The sequence below is a fragment of the Lathamus discolor genome, chromosome Z (genome assembly GCF_037157495.1).
Source record: "Lathamus discolor isolate bLatDis1 chromosome Z, bLatDis1.hap1, whole genome shotgun sequence".
NCBI lineage: Eukaryota > Metazoa > Chordata > Aves > Psittaciformes > Psittacidae > Lathamus > Lathamus discolor.
Genome location: NC_088909.1, coordinates 97,400,095 through 97,418,015, shown reverse-complemented (window position 1 = coordinate 97,418,015; position 17,921 = coordinate 97,400,095). Strand labels below are relative to the sequence as shown.

At 42.0% G+C, this 17,921-nt stretch overlaps 1 protein-coding gene across 1 annotated transcript in view; it reads right to left on the bottom strand.

The window, feature by feature from the left end:
• Positions 1-16,575, bottom strand: part of LIFR (LIF receptor subunit alpha) — a 51,225-nt gene extending 34,650 nt beyond the window's left edge. Inside the window, exons 1-2 of the mRNA XM_065662879.1 lie at positions 16,452-16,575; positions 7,777-7,883 (exon numbers count right to left, since the gene is read on the bottom strand). The gene's annotated coding sequence lies outside the window, so the exon portion shown is untranslated. The remainder of the gene's footprint in view (positions 1-7,776; positions 7,884-16,451) is intronic.
• Positions 16,576-17,921: the final 1,346 nt, after the last annotated feature.

Below are 17,921 nucleotides of genomic sequence, written 5' to 3'. Positions count from 1 at the left end.
CCACCGAAACATTGTAGAGAATGATGGCAGGCTGCATTTCTGGAAATACTGAACAGCCAGTCACCCCAAATACAGCCAGGCAGAAGTGAGGGTGCTAAGTGTGTGCCTAGATCAAAACCTTATTGTTAAAAGAAAAATTACTCTGCTTAGCAGGTGGAGAAGGCTCAGTTTACTTGTCTCTGCAAAAAGATAACTAATTTAATCTTCAAAGTGAAAGAAAACATGCCTATATCCAGATAAAAATGCATATATCAAATTACACATCCTACTATTGCCAACAGAAAGCTTCCAAAAAAATTCCCCTATCTGAAAGTCCATGCCAGAAGTACACATTTCTGGGAAAACAAGCAAATTGCCAATACAGCTGACAGTAAAGACAATCAACACAGAAACAGGAGATGAACTGGTTTTCTTTAGGAGAGTTTTGCTGATCCCATAGCCTTCAGCCTTTGACTTTAAAGCTAGCTGAATAATAAAAAAAAAAAAATGGAAGTAGAATTAAAAACATTTATTTGAGGGGGCTTTGCTTTGTTTCAACTGAGTACATTCTTCCACCTCCTTAAAAAAAAATCCCAAAGTTGAGAAAAAATATCTCTTTAGTAACCTAAATGCAGGCTTTCCCTCTCTGTTTTATAACATGGCACCATTCCAAGTTATAAAAGATTCACAGGACATGAATCACTAAAACTTGTTTATAAATGAAGGCTGAATCCCATTTGGGAATCTGACTTTTCCCAGTTCCGAAGAATTAATCTAAGAATCTGCTATTTCTCTTTCTGAAAGCTGATAAAATAATTCAACTTGCCTATCTGCACCAAATGCACTCTCCTAATCTGCAGCGGAGGAAAAGGAAACAGCATGTTAAGATGTACAGTAAATGTGTAGGAGTGCACAAGGCCAAATTGTCAGTCCTTTGAGACAAATGTTGTTTTCTTGGGTTTTTTCCTTCAAGCATGAGGAGAAAAATTCCATCCTCACTGCCTCCTCCAGCCACCAAACAGCAGTGTCACCTCTGAGATGCTGGGAAGCCACCACAGGCACCCGCTTCTGCTCTGCATGGTGAGGTGAAATGGCAGGATGCAACATACAAGCTTGGTAGCAGGATCAACACTTCAACAGTTCATTTGCTAAGCCCCTGGTCACAACCACCATGTCCCTGTTTGTGAATAGATTTTTCTCAAGTTACAATTTGTTTTTCTCCACAGTTAAAGGTACCATCATAATAATTTACCACGGAATGGAACATTAAAAGCTCTCAAGAAAAAGGATTACATAGCACACCACCGAAACATTGTAGAGAATGATGGCAGGCTGCGTTTCTGGAAGTACTGAACAGCCAGTTACCCCAAGCCAGTCAACCCTTCAGCCAGGCAGAAGTGAGTGTAAAGCAAGAAATATCACCAACAAAATCAAAGGTGCACCCAGCTCCTTTCACCTGGCTCAGAGTCTTAGGCCAATGCAAAGCTGCACCTGCTTTCCAGTATTTCCAGTTCTTCCCTTCTTCCTGTCCCAGACTGTTAAACATGATGGAAATACAAATAAGCAAGCTGCAGACTGGGAGAGCTGGTGGATATTTCCAGGCAGCAATTAGCAGGAGAAGCACCCTCACCTGGCAAAGAGATGAGAGAAAACTCTTTGCATGGGTTTTCCTCATTTGGTAGTGTAATGCATAAAGACTGCATGCAGGACAGGGAACAGAAAAGTTTCAAGTCATTTGCTTAGGAAATCCACGAACAAGCACCACAGTTCAAGAGTGATTTTATGAAAGCATTTAGTACTTGTAGGACAGTACAACACCCATACATAAATGTGCAGAAATTGAAACCCTTAGGACTTGCGTTTGTAAAGGAAAATATACAGAAGGAGCAGATGTCAAATATCTTAACCACAGCAATGGGTATAATTTTGAGAAGCACTTGGAACGCGTAGTGGAAGACTCCTTTAGGTTATACATTTCAACTAAAACAAAACCCACCAAACAAGAACAAGTCAGGTGGCTTACAGAGGCAGTTGGGAAGAATATCCCTGCTGGGAGAGCTGGGCTAGAAACAAAAAAAGCAGCACAGTGATACCAAAGAGGCAGAGTCATCAGGCACAGCAGTGGACTGAAAGGGTAGAATAAAGCAAAGAGACACAATAAATCAATGATTTATTTTTTACCACAACGAAAACTGAATTTATGAGGTGACATTTTGGAGGTTTTCAAGCTAAATATACATTTTGCACACTTTGCCTTTTGTCCTCACTGAGTTACAGCTGTTTTCAATTAAACTGTATGCTAATTTGAAAACCGTTAGTCCTACTGATGCCATTTGCTGCTCACTGCCCAGCGTACACAATGCAAAAGCAGAACCCAAGCCAGACATTGCGTTTGACATTCCTAGTGTGAGACTTCCAGAAGAACAAAGTCACTTTCAAAAGAAAACCGGGTGTCTAACTCCTGAGTTTGGACATCCTTGCCCATATCAATTAGCCACCAAGCACATGGTTAAATAAAAACACATCCATTACTACTAGAAACACAGCACTGCTCTACAGATGGTAACAACAGAAAACAAACTCTTCAGAGAAACACAGTGAACCCTAATACTACCAAAATAGATTGAATATGTTTTGGGATATCTACAAATCTGTCCACAATTCATTGTTGTTATGTATTAGGTAATGTTATTACAGATTACTCTCTAAACCTTAGTAGACATCAGAGAAGGCATGCTAGAGAGGCTGGCACTGCAGTCCAGTAAAGGTTGACTTCATTCTGCAGCTATTTCCTCAGTTAGGTCTCTCCAATAAGCTGCAGTTTCATCAAGCTTGTAAGGACACAGTAAGCTGAGACCTCACCTCCTCATTCTGGGTGAACTGAACCTGGGCAGCATGTTCAAAGGTTACTGCGGGGGTAAGAGGACAGACAAAGCATTATCAGATAAGCCTGATTTCCTTAGGAAGTCAGCTCAAATTAACAAGCACGGATTCTTCTTCCACAGAGGTGCAGATGGGAAACACCTAATCATCTGAACAAAGAACAAAGCAAAGGGGTGAAGGTTAAGGGACACTGCTGGCCAAAAGAGAAATTTAGATCTTCTAGGCTATTGTGCTCTGCAGCAGAAGGAAATGGCTCCAAGTCATTTACACACTTGTATTTTAACCCATTCAAAAAATTATCTTGATACTTACTACAACTGGCAAATTAATACTGCAGTAAGGTGAAGGATTCAACTTATGTATTTGTGTAAATCTGATACAGCTACACACATTTCCTGATACGTTTGAATTTGGTGACCTCATGGTCGACACACTTCCTTCAATTCTTGCGCTTTGCAATGCGGCATGGAACAAGTACACTGAGCAAAGGCACAAAAGTCCAGTTACTTTGCATAAATAAAAAACACGTCTTGTCATGAATGCTATGGCTCCCCACTATGCCTTTTCAATACTTAATACAGGTACAAAACATAGAAGCAAATGTACCCACATTTTTTGCAATGCATAACCTAGAATCAAATGAAAATACACAGAGAAGGTTTTCCACTTCTGGAGTGCTTGCTGTATTTTACTGATAAATAACTGAAATAAAACATAAACCAAATATTCCAAAACACATTTCATCAGTGGAAAGAGGAGCTGCTGTTACTTTGTGTGTAGCTATCAAGACACTGTATCTTCAGAGGAAAATGTCATTTGCCCACATTGGCAACTGCACTTTACTTAGCTTGAGGTTCAAGGGCCAGACCATTTCACTCAGACTTTACAAAGAGGGCTGCAGAAAAATATAGCTGTTCCTAAGAAGAGTCATTATCTACTTAATTCTGTCCCTGCTGGTTTTCTTCAGCTAGTATGTCCTTATGAACTAATAAGGACATAAAAAAGCTGACCTTATTAATGAAAGTTTATTTTCCTTAATCTGGCAATGTCCAAAATTTTGAACTATATGACCTTTAATCTTCTTTCCATCACAGGAAAAGCCTATTTAGTTTTATAAGAGAACACTGATAATTACTGAAGCAAATCCAAGTGTGTTTTTTTTAAACAACCGGCAATGACCTGAGGGTTGGAATCCTTCATTGTTTGCAATGAAACCCATGGTATCTGAATTATTTTTAAGGTACAATGAACTAAATCCAAGGAAAGTCTGTCTTTATGTGTACAAACAGCATATAAATAGATCAAATGCTGAAATGTGGCTCTCACATTAAATAATATATTGAGAATAACAAGCAACAGTTGTGCAATATCCTTTTGGAGTGAATGTAAGGAATGAGAGTCACTTACGAGAAATAAATTGATTTTTTAGTAATCGAGGGAATGGCAATTCCTGAAACTATAGATCTATAGTTTCTGATAAATTCACATTGTATTAATCTTTCTTGAGACTTTAAAAGCTCTTATGCCCTGCTGTATTTACCCTCTTAATAAAAGTACCAGACAAGTCACATGAAGATGTACTACAGCATGTTACCATGCACAGACTACCCTTCCACTGGGGTGAGCAATTGTTTTCTTCTTTGTTCCACTCCAAGGTGGGCACTCAGTGCTGCCATTCCCCTTTCAACTTCTCCAAAGAACGAAGATCTACAATGGAGTATGACATTATCAGAACAAACCTGTCCATATATAACAGCTGGCATTTATTTCTCTCACATACTGCTTTAGTCATACCTTATTCTCTCCTTCCCATCCTCCCCCCCCCCCCCCCCCCCACCACCCCCACCCCACCCCAGCTTTTCATTTGGGCATGTACATCCATATCCTCCTTTTAAGGTGGCAATGTGTAGGAAATCGTAAGAAATAGAAATATTGACTTCTGTAGTCAATATAAAGAGACCATCAGAGCTGGTCTCTTTCCTAGTCAACTTTTTTAGACCCAAGAGAGACCATTGCCAGGCTAAAAGAAATAAATATTAAATCTTGCACTTCTGTGTGCATATACACAGACAGACATACTGGAAACTGAGACTCACTCTCCCATACACATGTGGGTTCATGACAGTGGTACCGTTTCACTGTCTTGCAGTTCAGAGCCTTCATTGGAGCCACTGACTCAAAAGACGTGCAGGCACACCTAATCCTCCTCATCTGCTCTGCAAAACTCACAAAGGTCTCCAGGTTCCTGAAAAGGACTTATGGTCCACTTGTGGATCAGTTCTCATAGCAGCACAGCCAGCAACAGTGGCTCAACATAAATTGATTCATTCATGCTATCCTTTCTATGCCTCTAAGAGATTTTGACACCTCCAGAATACAATCTCAGGTCAGTTTTAGTGTACTCCTCCATATTATCCCCAGTTCTACCAATATGTGGCACTTGCTTAACTGCATTGCCCTAACTGAAATAAATCACTCACTGCAATGCCAAAGGCACAAGATGCAATTGTTCTACAATTAAATTAATATCTGGTTTTCAATTTCAAATAATTTAGTCAGAACATCATTTTAAAACTAAACATATAAAAAAGTTGAAATTTCATTTTCAATTTCTGCTAAATTACTTCAAATCTGATTCAAACATAGATCTCTCGTCCACAATAGCGAAAAAGATGCTAAAAAAATCCTAAGTTTATTCAGAATACGCCAAATGATAAGTTTACATCTTGTCTGTAGGTTGGATTTATCTATCTTAATTTCTTGGTTTTGGTTGACTTAAATAAGCTTGTAAGCTCTTCAGCTGTTTCATGGAGGGTCACAGAATGGAAAATACTGCAATAAAGTACTTTGCAGGGGAATAAAATACTTGAGCAAACCCTGCACCATTAAAATAATGCTTAGCAAAAGGAAAAAAATCAATGAGGAGCTGAACATCTTAAAATAATAAGCAAGATGGCTAGAACCCATATCTATCATTTTTATTGCTGTAAAATAAAGCAACGCTTTTCTGTCATTCCTTTCAGAACTTAGCAAAAGGAGTGAATTGAGTCCCTGTATATAACCCACCGGCAAGCGCTGAGACAGCAGTGTCTGTAAGGCTAATGGTGCCGCACCTCATTTAAAACTGAAAGCAGCTCATAGAAAAGTGAGACTGATACTAACAGGACATGCAGTGAGTCAGTTCCACAAGTCTCTCCTGTCCTGATTCACACTTAGAATAAGAACACAAAACAGAAATTTTCGAAGCCACATCTGCACTTCATCTCACATCTTCACATCATTTTCACATGACCATTATTATGTGACCTCTAACTTGCATCCGCCTCTTCCCCCTCAATCCTCCCTTGAAAGCAAGACTTCTCCTGAAGATCTCTTTTTCTTTCCTTTCTCTTCTCGAGGGTGACTATAAAAAAGGGCTTTGGAGAGGGAAAAACAACCTGGATTTTACACACACAAGTCATTCCAACTTTGCTATCTCTGTTTAACAAGGTTCTTCCTTCCTGCTATTATTAGTCAATCTCATGGTTTACTTCTCCCAGTATTGAGCTGGCAGATGATGTACAAAAGAAGAAGGATTTCTTACTTATTAGCTTCTATCACCATTAAATCCTGTATACCTACACACTGGCATGAAAAAAAATCTCTTCCTGTGGAAGGCTGTTCATCACATTTTTCATGCATTGTTGCTGATATGTTTAACGTTTTTGTTTCACAACTCAGCAATGAAGCAGCTATTGTTTCCAAAGTGCTGAGCAAGTCCAACTGTGGGAATGAGAGACGTGAGACAACTCTCAATGGTCTCTCTGGTGCCTGCTCTGTGAGGTGCCCAGACATGTGAGGGGAGAAAGCAGGGGTGAAGGTAAACCTACCTGCAGAGAAAAGTTAACTGGACAACTACCTTTTTGGTTAGTTACCAAGAAAGTCATGCTCTGCTTCAGTTTACTTTTTATTTCTATGCCAGCATTTTATTCCTTAGGAAAATTTCTGCTTTTTATGTATCTAATCAATTCCATCCAGATATACAGCGCACATCACACAAGGCCAAGCACGTTCTTGTCATTTTACCTGTCTAAACCCGTAGACTGGCAAAAACCTGTGAGGTAAATTTCACAGTACGAAATACCAAATTCCCACTTTTTTCTTCCTTCTGGAAATCCTTTTCTACAAAAGCTTGTGCCAATCTCACCATGAAGCAGTTCATTAGAACCCACACAGCATTTAGAAACAACACCACCTCAAACATCTTTGCAGATGATACTCTGCTTTTCCTATTTCTGCAATTTTCCTTATTAAAGAATTATACACTGGAGTAGTAAAAGGATCGTATTTGCAAAACATATTTAGATAACAATGCATATGCCCCAGGGACATCTATTTGACTTTAGAATAATATATACAGAGAGCCTTTGTGAGCTATGGTAGAAGAGACTGGAAAGATCAGAGGTACATATATATGTATATAAATATATACACACACCCTGATATATATAAAGAATGCAAGTGACAAGTATCTTTTTTTTCCAAATAAGAACATTTAAAATAAAAAAAACAAAACAATTATCATTAAATATGGTAAAAATTAATTTACATTGTTTTGCAAGATGAGATCAACTGGAGGTAGTTATTACCAAAACCTCTTATTAAAATGATCAGTTCATCAAATATCTGTGTTTAGATTGCAGCATTTCATTCATCTTAAGTCCCATGAAATAAACAGCTAAATGCTACCAGAGATCACCTGTCCACTCTGACAAGAAGGTATTTCAAAGCCATGGAGTGCTGCTCATGACTAACTGCTGATTTACGCAAGATAATAAGCCTCAGCAACCACATATATGAATTTGCTCCTGAATCTGCAAACACATAACTATATGACTAATTCTATCTTATGAATTAAGGTATGCATAAACTTACATTTGCACTGCTGGCAGAAGCCCAGCCGCAGGAGCCTGTGACAGTCTCAGTCCTTAGTCTTCAGTATGAGAAAGCTGAATGTTGAACTGGGCAGTCACATCAGGTACCTGAAGTACAGGAAGATTCATGTATGAATTCTTCATTCATCATTAAGAATGCTACACTAAAGGAACACTGAGAAAAGGTGTGGAATTATATCTTCTGTTTATATACCTGTGTAGAGAAGAAAGTAACGCTATTCTGCTGAAAGCTTGTTAGTGACCTAATTCTACCAGCAGCTATTGTAATGCTGAGTGCTTGTTCCCATTTCTGTCTGCAGTAATCACTGCCCAAACGCCAACTGAGAATTACCTACTGATTAGCAAGCACACACACAGCAGGGCAAAAGGATAACAGACAAGAATCTAATGTTTTCAAGGATACATTTTTCACATATTAACACCAGTTGCACCACTCATTAGTTCAAATAATGGGGAAACAACTGAAAACATTCAATTTTCAAAGCATCAGTTATCACAGCTTAAGCAAACAAATACACAAAAGTCACCCAAAATAAAAGTCCTCACAACTTACGCTGTACAGATGAAGCTGCCTTACAAGAGCACTCAATCTAACAGCACAAGAGAAAGACCAGCCACTTATTAGCAGTGGAAATGGTCTAATCCAGTACAAAGTTGATTTACATAGAGGATCAAATGATTACTTAGAGCAGTTTGAGTCTGAGAGATTGTTGTTGCAAAGCCTAAAACAATGCAACTATTTAGTTCAACAGGGTTACTTGATCACAGTTCTCAATTACCTACACAGAGAAAGGATTTAAGCATAACCCACAATTTACAAGATACAAGTCAATGCCACGTAGTAGACCTCCACTGAAAAGTGCACATTGTGAAAAGTAAAGCTAATTAAGTATTGCCAAAGGTTTTCAAGCATGGGATGAATGGATTGAAACAAAAAATAAGATTGGATGAATTCCTAAAAGTAATGATAAATATAAGCTCAATACAAGTTTTCCTAGATTAAAGTTTTTGGTTCACGTTACACCAATGTCAGACTAGATTAACATAAATCTTGCACAGATGTCACGTTAATAATCATTTTAAAGGTGAAGGAAGACAATATTCAGGTGACAAACTACAGAGTTTGAGGTAAGATTTAAAACAAGGTTCACATGATAGCTTGCTGGATTTACATCCAGTCTGATCCTGTCATCTGTAACATGGAGCCACATTGGGTCAAAAGCATTTTCTTTCAAAAATTTCCTAGCATATTGAAAAAGAAACAGGCCAATCACATTTAATTTGGAGGAGAAGGCTGTTCTATATTTGGAATCATGACAATGCTATTCTAGCAGATGAATTACGAGTTACGTGCCTGGAGACCTGTACACTAAAGACTTCTCATAGCCATGACCTTTGGAAGAGTATAGAGCAGGGGGAAAGAGGGGAAAAGGAAGAGGAATAGACAGACTCTAGAGAACAGATATTATTATCATCAGAACCAGCAGAAACCATAGCAGAAGAGAGTTTGATGTTTATGTCCACCTCACACACACAGTACTTCAGTGCTTGTTCTACGTAACTCGAGACAACATTGAAGTTGACAATATAAATAAATCACATTTTTGTTTTGTTTTTTCTCTCTCTCTTCCTCTCTCTCTACTCCTAGGATTAAACATTAAAAGCTTATCTCCTTGGTTTTAGCTCCAGAATAACTGTAAAACCTCAAAGGTCAAACATCTCTTCTGCCGCAAGTGCTGAACTTGATCCAAAACATGAAATACTGTGAAAATTAGTTGTAGTTGGAATACTCATAACTTACAATCACCTTTGGGCTTCAGTGTCTGCAGAAGCCCCACCTATAATATTGACTGCTATAATTTTCTTTGATTTAAGCAGCATTTTTGCCCTGCAGTAATATCATGACCTATTATTTGAGGAAGATATTTTGAAGCTCTGTCCTCACTGATTTTATAGTTAAGAGAGGCCATTAGATCACCCAGTTCAAGAAGGGCAAATTTGTGGTCAGCCATACAAACAGGGTTGCATCACATGATGAGCAGTATTGCTGTCTTGGTGTATGAGCTTCTGGGTGACCACGTTAAGTCCTATTTGGAAGGAAGAAAGGCTGCCAGGCTAAGGCAGATACCACTAGACAGTCCCAAAAGGCAACTGCCTGCCCAAGCTAGCCCCACGCTGAGCCATGCCTCACCTCCCACTTGTCCAAATCTTCCTCTCCTCTGGGATCGCCCAGATATGTGGGATGTGCCGTACAACTCTCAAACATGCAAGTAATTTGAAATGCAACTTGTAAAGCTACAGAAAGCATGAACTGAGATGCTCAAACTGCCTGGTGGACTTCACCCTCAGCCCCAGTGCCGCAGAAGGGCTTGCCTTCACACTGTTTGGTACTAACATGTGGAAGTCCAGACTAGACCACTTTGTAGCAAATGGCCCAGGTCACCATCTGGCTCCAAACCAGCATTTTCTGTGCTTCTTTAAACTCTGTGTTCAAAGTGTTTGAAATTAATAGAAAGAATTTTTTCAGCTTTAAGCTGAAATGTATGCAGTGCCCAAAGGCACAATGTGGGGGGCATTTAAGGGCATAAAGCCACCTGGGATAGAAGTGGCTTGTTCTGCTTACCATGCTTAGCCAAGCTTGCCATAGGCCATATCCACACCATCCAGAATAAATGCTTAACCATGCTATCTAGTCAGCTGAGCCCGCATTTCCTCTTGGAAAGGAGTAATTGATTTATTCAGGAGCAGAACTAGCTCAGTTGGAGGGCTGAGGGCTAAGGGCTGGAAGTAAACATGTAAGTCTGAGCCAGACTGATAAAGTCAACCACTTGTTCCTTGCACTTTTATTATACTTTTAAGCAACTTGTACAATAATGACAAAATTACGCGAGCATAAGTATTCCAGCATACTTTTCAGATAGTGTTTATCCCCTAAAGAAATCCTACAAATACAATGCTTTATTTAAATTTCATGATTATGCACCACAAATTACCAGACAACCTTGATATGAAGCTATCAAGGTTCAGTCAATACACAAAACTATGATCAGGGCAGCTATAGGTACACAGCAAGCACAATGTATATCTCTATTTTAGTAATATATGTATATTCCAAAAGAAAGTGCTTCTGACTGATGATCAGACTGCAGTAAGCTATACTGGCAGAGAACACTGGTATAATGTGGCTCATCAACATAGAAGCATGGGAAAAAAAAAAGAAAGAAAATATCAAACCCCCCCTGGTTTTCTCTAACCAGTGTTACTGTACCAGTGAAACTATTTGGCTGGCAAGGAAAATGTTGCAGCACAAAAGCAACGCCAAGAAAGCCCTGCTTCGGCTACAATCATTCTATGATCCTACCAGGAAATTTCGGGACTTCAGGAAATTTAAGGAGGCCAAGGCTAGCTGAAAGGCTGTGCTTTTTGGTCTTGCAGGAGGCCACCCCTGAATTGCTGGGTTTACAGGTGAGAAAGGAGACTGCTCCCTGACAACACATGGCCCAAGAAAAAAGGAAAGCCATCCTGCTCTCAAGCGCACCCTTAATACCAACCTTACAACGCAGGGTGCCTGTCCTCTGCTGTGGGCTGTGTTGTGGGTCTGATGTTTGGCAGGGTAGGAAGTGAGGCAGAAGGAATTGCTACACTGCCGTCCTTGTTTCCATGACACGTGCTTTTATAACTTGTGCTCCCTGAGGTAAAAGGCATAATTTGGACTCAACAGCTGACAACTCAGCAGTTCTCTGCCTGTGGGATAAGGGAAAGCTGCTTCTGTTGTAGCAACAATCTTTGACCCAGCTCCAATGCCAGCTCCAGACTGCGCATGGAAAGGAGAGGAGACATATGCCCTTCAAAACCTTACACCCTGACCAACATTCATACCAGTGGGTTAGGAGTTATTTTTAGTTTAAGCACTTTCTGCTTGCAGTGAAACCTGCTACTAGGATTGATTCCAAGGGACAGCAGCAGGGAAAGGCAGACAGCAGCAAAGGGGCAAAAGCCCCTGATGAGAATTTCTTGCTTGCAGGAAGTGCAAGGACCTTATTGACACATGGCAGGAGGGCTCCCACAGTCCGCAATTTGGGGATTGCACATTTTCCATGGGAGGAAGGACAGCAATGATCAGCAAAAACTAATGGTGTATACTAAAAACAGTCCCTGCATATTCTCAGTGTCAGATCAGAACCTCCAGATTTCATTCTAATTACACTTTTCTAATTTATAAGTCAGTAAGACAGGCAACGAACACACGAACCTCAGCATTTGCTGGTGATTTGTATCTCAGCTGCCCCTTTACCCCCCAGAGGCAGGTAAGAAGACAGTTCTGGCAATCTAGGAATTCATATGGCCCCCAACACTGCTATCCTAATGACTCTGGAAAAGATTCATAAGATTCTGGAAGATGATCCTTGGAGATGCTTAAGCACCCACAAAAAAACCAAACTTTTGATGCTTAAAAAGGGGGAGGAGGGTGGGTGGAAGAAGAGGGAAAAAAAAAAAAAAGAAAAAAAGAAGAGATGTGGTGATAAATTTTGCAGGCATCAGATGCACAGTCTCATCTTTGACAGGGCCACACCACCTGCCTGATGCTCAGACACTCAGGATTCACAAAGCAATTATTCCCTGCCTGTGCCTGCTGATAAAATCTGCACAGAACCACAGAATGAAGTTCCCCAGAAAAAGCAGAAGCCGCAGCTTTTGTTTATAAAGACAGAGCCAGAAAAATAAAGCAGCAGTGGTGCTCCCTTTTTGTACAGCAGCCCAGCCACTGCAGCACTCGCTGGGATGCTGAAAATACCTCTCACTACCCCAGAGGCTACTCGAAGTAACAGACGAGTCAGGATGGAGACTTCTCCAGCCTTCCTGTGGATGCCAGATCTCTCTGCAGCTTAAGTAACCACTGACTTGGAGCAGGACTCCATGCCCTTGTCAGAGGGCATTTGCTAGAAATGAGGGACCATGGGTTCTAGGTCCTGCTCCCAGGGATTATTTATATCTTCCACATTAAACTTTTTATGGAATGAAATACAACAACTACCTTTGGCACATAGAGCACAATCACCTCTCAAGGCTTACCCAGAAGTAATCTATTTTTCTTGGTTTTAGACAGAAACCAGAAATAAGTCATAATTAAATCTCAGGGGAGAAGATATACCAAAATATTTATCATTTCAACTAATTCTAGCTAATTATGATAACAGGAGTAAAACTGACTTTCAGACCTGTTCCTTGTCTCCGTGCATGTGAATACATGTCTAACTCAGAACAGCACTGCCTCTCAAAGAGCCAACAGTATCTTGCTTGAGTTCTCAATCCTTCCACATATGCAAATATCTGTAAAGCTCCTCCACCAGACCTTTTCTTTTACTGCTAATTAATCTCTTCAGTATTTCAACATCAGTCTGATTCTAAGATCCCAGTGTTTCTACTGCATCCTAGATCAATATTGAAAATAGAAAAAAACTAACACCAACAAGTTTCCTGATTTTTTCTGCCTTTCCTCCCATTATCCAAAAGCAGCTTTTCAAAAGCTGAAATAAGCTCATTTCAAGATAATATAAACTATAATTTAAAACTCTATCTGATCATTTTTGGTTTTATCCAACACATGTATCAACACAACAGGAACTGCTGAATTTAGTATCCTCTGCATTCCTCTGATCATTAGCACACAAAGTAAGTGGGAAAGAACCTCATTTACCTGGTCACATCATCTATTGGGTCATTTGCAGAGAAACGTAATCCATCTGCATCAGCCTTGTGATGCACTATACTGCAAGATAGAGTCAGTATTTATAAAAACATAGATTGTTTAAGATCGCCAGGCACTTTCTTCTTGGTATATTGTTTCATCTTTCAGTTGGAATTCAAGGGGTAACGGGTTAAAACTTAAACAGGGGAAGTTTAAATTGGATATAAGGAAGAAATTCTTTCCTGTTAGGGTGGTGAGACACTGGAATGGGTTGCCCAGGGAGGTTGTGAGTGCTCCATGCCTGGCGGTGTTCAAGGCCAGGTTGGATGAAGCCTTGGGTGGGATGGTTTAGTGTGAGGTGTCCCTGCCCATGGCAGGGGGGTTGGAACTAGATGATCTTGAGGTCCTTTCCAACCCTAACTATTCTATGATTCTATGATTCTCATAAAGTACAAAACTTGCTGCCAGTCACCCACTGGTCTGAACAATCTAATATTAATGTTCTTAAGGAGCTGTTTCTAATAGACTTACAGACTCTGTTCTAGCATTACCTATGGATATTAATAAATTCAGACTTCCTTTGAACATTACTAAAGCCCTGGGCTGGACGACGTTGAAGCAGATGTGACCTCATAACCAAGTTCTTAACTCATCAAGAATTTTAAAATTAAAGCCCCATGAATTCCCTCCTAAAGCAGCACCAGCAGTTTTGCCACCTATGAGAATACAGTTCTCTCTCTTTCTTGGAGAGCACCTCCACCCATACAGCTGTTCCTGCATATTCCTAACTTGCCTTTGGCAAGTCTGCGAGAATGCCCTCACCTAAAGGTTAAGTCTCTCCCTTTCCTCATCACAGCCATAAAGGGATTTTGCACAATCTAACTCAAAGATAGCGCTTGCTACTGGTTGCTCTAACTGACTATAGTGATATATTTGGAGAGAGCACAATGGAAATTGTTATCACTTAATAACACTGATAAAAGTTTGAATAGGTGAAACAGTGATAAGATGAAAGGATGCCTAGACTGAGTAAACAGAAAGCAAAATCAAACAAAATCAGGTGACCTACTGAATGCCTAAAAGCTATACTCCAGACCAGCTCCAAGTTGGTGATTTTTATGTTTTCCACTTGTGGACTTTGGCATAATTTTGTAGTTTAGATACACAGGCCTGCAGCTGACTGACACTATGCTGTCTTTTCTTAGTAGCCTCAGCAGTCCTCTCAGAAGTAACCTTCAGACCTCTATCAAGCTACCTATACTAAGTAATACCATCCAACTGCAGATGCAGCACTAGTTGTTCTGTGGATTTACTCCCTGCATTTGCTTCTGTCTGTTCCACATCCTAATCCTTACCCTCATCAAACATAATTTTTGTTTTGATCTTCATTCAGACTGGGGCCAAATTCAGGAGATTTCTATGTGCATGCTTACCTTTATCACCAAAATCATACAGAAGTCAAAGCTTATCTTTATCACCAAAATCATACAGCATACAATGGTTGAGAAGTTAAGGACAAGCACAAACTTTCTGCAGATCAAGGCATTCACGCATTCTTCTAAGATGTGCAAAACTGTATATAAAAGCACATGTGCACTGATGGATCTAGACTAAACACCATATTGTCTCAGCTGGCATTGCCACATGCTGATTTGAGAGGGAAGATGGCATGACATGGATTTTAACCATCCCCACAGCTACTAGACCTGCTAAATCGGATGAAAAGTCCAGATTCATGTTATGTTGAAATAAGGGTTTAAGTATTTAAAGTAAGGAATTTTACAGTAAGGAAAAAAGGCAGAATGAACTTCCAGGTGAAATGTCAAAGGCAAGTCACATTGTCTTACTTAGGTAACAAGCCGGGTTTCAAATACAGCAGAAAGCTGCCCAGTGCCTGCGCTTTCCTGAAGGGAGTTTGACAGGACATGGCCAGCTTGATTATGGAGTTTTAATATTTGTCTGTTTTTGCAATGGGTATGTTAAGTGTGAAAGTCTGTGGAAAAGAACCAAAGTGACAATTACTACACAAAAGCTAACAGCCTATCCCCAGCACTAGATGATGACAGTACCTATGCAAAGCTTTACTCCAATTCATAGCAAAGTTCCCAGGCACCCACCGTTGATTACAATTTAAAAACGAAAAGCCATATATATCACCAGTTCTTACTGAAGCCACACAGAGCATGCCAGCACAATATGCCCAGTTCAGATTTACTTACACACGCTGAATTTTAAGAAGGGAATGACGTTCCTTCCAGAACTACCTCAGAGGCTTAGAGAGATCTTTTTTAAAAGCAATCTCTAAACATATTAGAAATTCAATCACTCAAAATAGACACAGAAAGCTGCAACTGCGCTGGTGTCCCTCTACAGCCAGCGCGCAGCAAGACGTACAGCATGCCTGGATTCTCCCCAACCGCATAAGGGGCTCTGGATTATCATCCTAAACTCCCCCTCTTTTTGGAGGGGTGTTACTTATTTTAAAAGAAATGCTCAGAAGCACGAAAAGAGGTATAAACGTTATTTACCCGCCGCTCAGCCCTTGAACCCACCAACCTGCCGGCCAGCAGAATGAGCTGTTGACAAAACACAGCCTCTATTTAAGCCGCAGGCTCCGGCCAGCGGCACGGAGGAGCCGCCGGTCTGCCCCCCGCTCTCCCAGGGGAAGCAGCCGCGGTTTGCGCTTGCACCGGCTCCGACCCCGTCGCCACCTGCCCCAGCCCCGGCCCAGCCCCGACCTGCAGCTAAGCAGGGAAGAGGGCGGGGGTCTTAGAAACTGCCCTCGGCCCCGCTGGGCCCCGGCCGGGCTGTCAACCCCGCCTCCGCCCCTCCTCGCCGACACCTCCCCGGAGCGGACAGAGGGATGGAGGGATGCAGCGGGCATCGCGCCCTCGGGCCGCTCCCTCCCAGGTGCGAGCGTGGCAGCCGCCGGGAGAAACCACCCGGCCCCGGGGCCCGGCACTCACCCGCCGCCGCCTCGCCGTGCCCGGCGGCAGCCTCATGCCGCAGCGGGTGCGCGGGGCTGTCCGCCGAGCGGTCCCGGGCGGCCCAGCTCCGGCGGGCAGCAGTGCGTAGCGCCGACAGGAAGGAGGGATGGAGCCGGGGCGAGAGGGCGGGAGGGAAAGAGGGAAGCAGGGAGGGAGGGAGGGATGGAGGAGAGGGGCTGGCGGGCTGCCCGCGGGAGGAGCCTGCGCCGCGCACCGCCCGGCGCCGCCGCCGCCGCCGGTCCTGCCCCTGGGGCACCGCCGGCTCCCGCAGCCCGGCACGAACAGCCCGGACGGTACAGCCCCGATCCTCTCCGCCGCGGGGGCCGCGCTCGGCTGTGTGCGCGCCGGCGGCGGTTTGGGTTGTGCAGGGCAGAAGCTGTCCAGGATTTCGGGCTGACGTCCGCTTTTACAGCCCCTTTTGCTGCCGGGGGTAGTCGGGACGATGTTGTTACAGGTAACGCAGTGACGGGTGCTTTCGCTGGGTCCCCAGTGGGCTGTGAAGAGCGTGCTGCGGGGCTACATGAAGCCACGGACCCGATCTGACCGATTCAGACATGTGACACTGTCAAACATCCCTCTTAGGCAAGTATCTTGAGTATCTCCAGTGCTGCCAGCCTGCTAGGGTTTGAAGTGGAGGGCCTGGCCCTACAAACCCAGGACATTCTTGATTTAGTTTATCTTTGTATTTGCTCTAGTTTCTGAGGTCTGGGACTTGACCTCCAACATTTCTTTGAAGCCACAACAGCTACATGCCAGCCTCTTTTAAATTAAACTTCAAATCTTCACAATCCCACAGTCTCAAGAGTCAAGCAATTAAAAAAATACATACCACGAGGCCCATAAAATCAGAAGAGTTGGCAAGCCTGTGGCTCCTCTCTTGTTCCCCAGTAAACCACAGCAGAAAGGGGAGAAAAGAGTAATTACTCAGTTTTCCTTGCATTACTGCCTACATTTTCCTACATAGGTTTTCCAAGTTGTTGTAAATTGTTTTTCTCAGAACCTAGGTGATAAATAACTGTAAATACATGTATGTGTGAAGGTCCTGGGCCACACCTGTGCCCCGTCTTGGCTAAGTGTATTTCAGGTCCCCAAAGCCAGAGTCTCCTGCTATCCTGCACATTGTCTGCTCATCATAAGTGAATACCAGCTATTTTGTAGAGAAGAAATCTTCCACCATTTCCCCCCTTTCCGGTGTTTTTGCTTGTGCAAAGATAATTGAAATTTCAGTGGGCCAGAAAGAGACACATGAACCTTGTGGCTAGGTCATGCAGCTGAACGTAAGTCCAGATCTCTACTGTCTTAAGAGCACACTTGACTTCAGGCCTTGTATGCTGAGACAGTTGTCTGTCCATTGACCTGTGTCACTTTCTCAAGAGGAAAGACTAAGTCTCCTTATACACATACATTCTTGGGAAAGAAGCATTTTTCTTCTAAACAACAGTTAGAAGC